Source organism: Canis lupus, chromosome 5 (genome assembly GCF_003254725.2).
Source record: "Canis lupus dingo isolate Sandy chromosome 5, ASM325472v2, whole genome shotgun sequence".
Classification (NCBI taxonomy): Eukaryota; Metazoa; Chordata; class Mammalia; order Carnivora; family Canidae; genus Canis; species Canis lupus.
Window position 1 is genome coordinate 40,604,033 of NC_064247.1, and position 4,090 is coordinate 40,608,122.

Sequence of the window (4,090 nt, forward strand, 5' to 3'; positions counted from 1 at the left end):
CAGATCTGTGCAACTACTACCACAGACAACTTAAGAACATTGACATCAGCCCTGAACTCCTTAGCTGTTACCTCTACTTTTTCTTACTGCACCCCATCCCCCACCCCTTGAATGCACTAGACTACCTTCTATTTGTATGGATTGGCTGCTTCTGGACATTTCTTATAAGCAGAATCATATACTATGTGGTCTTTTGTGACTGGCTTCTTCACATGTTTCCAAGCTCAGCCACATGGTAGGCTAGATCATTGCTTCATTCCTTTTTATGGCCAAATAAAATTTTGTTGTTGGATAGACCCCACTTTGTTCATCCTTTTATCAAGTTGATGTACACTCGAGTTGTCCCCACTCTTTGGTGGCTGTGAAGAGTGCTACCATTGCATTCTTAAACTGAAGGGACAGGAAGGATCGTGTTTTCCTTATAAATCTCAGTAAAAAATAAATCTTAAAAAAAAAAAAAAAAAGTGGATCCCTGGGTGGCTCAGCGGTTTAGCGCCTGCCTTTGGCCCAGGGTGCAATCCTGGAGTCCCGGGATCGAGTTCCACGTCGGGCTCCCGGCATGGAGCCTGCTTCTCCCTCCTCCTGTGTCTCTGCCTCTCTCTCTCTCTGTCTATCATAAATAAATAAATAAATAAATAAATAAATAAATAAATAAATAAATAAATAAATATTTTTTAAAAATTAAAAAAATAAACCTCAGTAAAGGAGGTTCCCCTTTATTATGATTTTGTCTACCAGTGTTTTTTTTGACTCTAATATTATTATTAACTAGGCTCCCCAGAGAGCATGGATCCCAATGCTAGGCTTGAACTCATGACCCTGAGATCAAGACCCAAGCTGAGATCAAGAGTAAGATGCTCAACGGCTTGAGCCTCCCAACCATCCCTTCACGGACTTTATTTTTTAGAGCACTTTTTGGTTCGTATAAAGATTGTATAGAAAGTATAGAGAGTTTTATTTCCACTCTCCTCTCCTGCTTTCTACTAATATTAATCCCTTACAAGAGGATGGTACATTGATTATGATGAAGGAACCAATATGGATACAGATTACTAATTAGAGTCCATAGATTTCAACAGGGTCCACTCTTTTTTAAGATTTTTTGTTCAGGGATCCCTGGGTGGCGCAGTGGTTTGGTGCCTGCCTTCGGCCCAGGGCGCGATCCTGGAGACCCGGGATCGAATCCCACGTCGGGCTCCCGGTACATGGAGCCTGCTTCTCCCTCTGCCTATGTCTCTGCCTCTCTCTCTCTCTCTCTCTGTGTGACTATCATAAATAAATTAAAAAAAAAAAAGATTTTTTGTTCATTTATTCATGAGAGACAGAGAGAGAGAGGCAGAGACACAGGCAGAGGGAGAAGCTGGCTCCCTGCAGGGAGCCCGATGTGGGACTCGATCGTAGGACCCCAGGATCACACCTTGAGTCAAAAGCAGATGTGTTCAACTGCTGAGCAACTCAGGAATCTCAGAACAAGGTCCACTCTTGATGGCGTATGTTCTAGGGGTTTTGGCAAATATATGGGAATGTGGATCCACATTCTACTATCATACAAGGTAGTTTCACTGCCCTAAAAATCCTCCTTGCCCACCATTCATCCCTCCCTCTGATCCTATTACTGATCCTATTACTGTCTCCAGTAAATATCATATAGTTGGAATCATACAGCATGCAGCCTTTCCAAATTGGCTTCTTCCACTTTGCCATATGCATTTCAGGTGCCTCCCTTTTTAAGGCTCGAGAGCTTGTTTCTTTCTAGTGCTGAGTAATTGTAATCATCCTTATGCCTGCAGACTCATTCCCAGTAGGAAATGCCCCCACCATCTCCGGGGGGCTTTCGGGGCCTTGCCCTTGGCAGGAGTCGCTGTTCCATCTGGCTCTGTCCCTCCCCTCACCCACAGGCCTGGGGGTTCCTTAAGGTTCTGGCAGGATGGAGCTCAGGGCCTTGCTGTGGGGAAGGTGCCCAGTGAAGCCTTGTGGGATGAGGTGGGGAGGAAGGCAGGAAGGGGTGAGGCGTGGAGGAAAGAGGTGCTGGGTGGAGGCAGGGAGAGAAGAAAGCCGCTGCCTTGGGGGTTCTGGGGTGGCCTTGGGCATTTCGGTAGGGGAGATGTTGGTCACCCCTGAGCTGAAGGCCTGGGGACAGGCAGGAGGCTGACACCGTATCTTTCCCAGCTGTCCTCTGTTCTGAAGATGTATGTGTAGCTGAGGGACCAGAAGGCCAGAGTCCTCCCTCCCCAGTGGATAACTGGAAGGTTTTCTAGTCACGGGGCAGTGAGGAGGGGTCATCGAGAGAGAAACTCTGGCCACTCGGCCTGGAACTGCAGGGCTTGGGGGTAGCCAAAGGGCAAATAGTAGGTTCAGGTCTGGTGAAGTGTAACCAAGCAGAAAAAGGTTAACAGAGGTGCAGGCATCCGCTGTGTCTGGCAGGACCCCAGGCAATCAGTTACCTGAGGGCAGGCCCAGGTCCTCCGAGTTCTGCAGGAACTCTGTGTTGGCTTTTGCTCCTGCTGACCTGTGGCAGGGGGGAGCCTGAGGCCTCCCACTGAATTTTCTGAGCCACATGATTTACCTAGGCCAGTGGCTCAGGGTATGGTTCCAAATGTGTCTCCTGACCCCATGATTATGAGCTCTTCCAAGCAGGCTCCAAATGCCTTGTGGCACAGTGAGGCTGCCAGGCACAGGGAATCAACTATCCTGGGGGCGGGGGAGTAGGGGAGAGGCTCCCCCTTCTTGGTTGAAAGCTTCTTTAACCTCAGGATTTGTTGGGGGGTCTTGCAAGGACTCCCCCTTCCTCTTCGCCCTCACCCCACCTCCTACCGTCCCCAAGACTTTGTGGCTTTAGGTCCTTCTTCCGTGTGAAGGTCCCAGGCAGGCCTGAGCCCCCTCACCGCTGTGCACAGGAGCCTTCGCCTGTTCCACCCTTGCTGGGCCGGACAGGGGAGAGCTGCCCAGAGGAGCAGAGAGGGGAGATGGGAGTGTGCCCTTGGGGAGTCACGGAAGCGCAGGTTGCCTGCCACTCTTGCCTTCTGGGAGCAGAAGCTGTTTAGTCCAGGCAAGCCCTGTGATTAGCTCTGGTGCACTGGTGGAAATGACCCGTGTAGCATCCCGGGCCACGTCTTGACACAAACGCAGCTTTCTCTTGCCCTCCTGGAATGTTCTCGCTTCAAGCCAATCCCTTGTGGTGAGAAGCCCAAGTGGCCCAGGGAGACCCCGTGGAGGAAGATCCAGGCACCCCCTTGCCAGGCCTGGCGAACCTTCCAGCCCAGACCGGTCACAGCAATACCCACTCGCAACCAGAGTGACCAGCTGATCCCAGCCACCCAGACTTGTGACATAAGCGGTGGCTGATTTAAGACACTAAGTTTGGGAGTCTTTTCCTATACAGGACATGTAGGTGTTACCATTTTTTTTCAAGAATTTTTAAAAAAGATTTTTATTTATTCATGAGAGACACAGGGAGAGAGAGGCAGAGACACGTGAACCTCTGGGCACCCTAGTCCTCCGAAGCAGCTGGAGGGTAGGGGGTCGGGACCTGCCCCAGCCCAGGGGTCATGAACGATGTACAGGTGCAGAGCTATGCTCTCCTTTCCTTTCCTTTTATTTTTTTTAAATTTTTATTTATTTATGAGAGTCACACAGAGAGAGAGAGAGAGAGGCAGAGACACAGGCAGAGGGAGAAGCAGGCTCCATGTACCGGGAGCCCGACGTGGGATTCGATCCCGGGTCTCCAGGATCGCGCCCTGGGCCAAAGGCAGGCGCCAAACCGCTGCACCACCCAGGGATCCCTCTCCTTTCCTTTTGGAAGCAAAAAGAAGGAAAAACGTGAAAACAAATTAAAGATTTAAAATTAAAAAAATTTTTTTTTACCTGTGCAGCATTCCATCTTTGGGGGGAACCCACTGCCGCACTCCAGGTGGCCACAGCTCCCTGCTTCCATCCTGCTCCACTTCCCTTCCCAGAAATGACTGGCTCCTGCTCCATCTTCCAAGAATTGGCCTCTGGGATGGAAGATGTTTGGAGCTGAGCCATCTCAGGAGCTTGCTTGTAAAGCTCAGAGTCCAAAGTCCCTGGATCCTCTGTTTTCCAGGCTGGC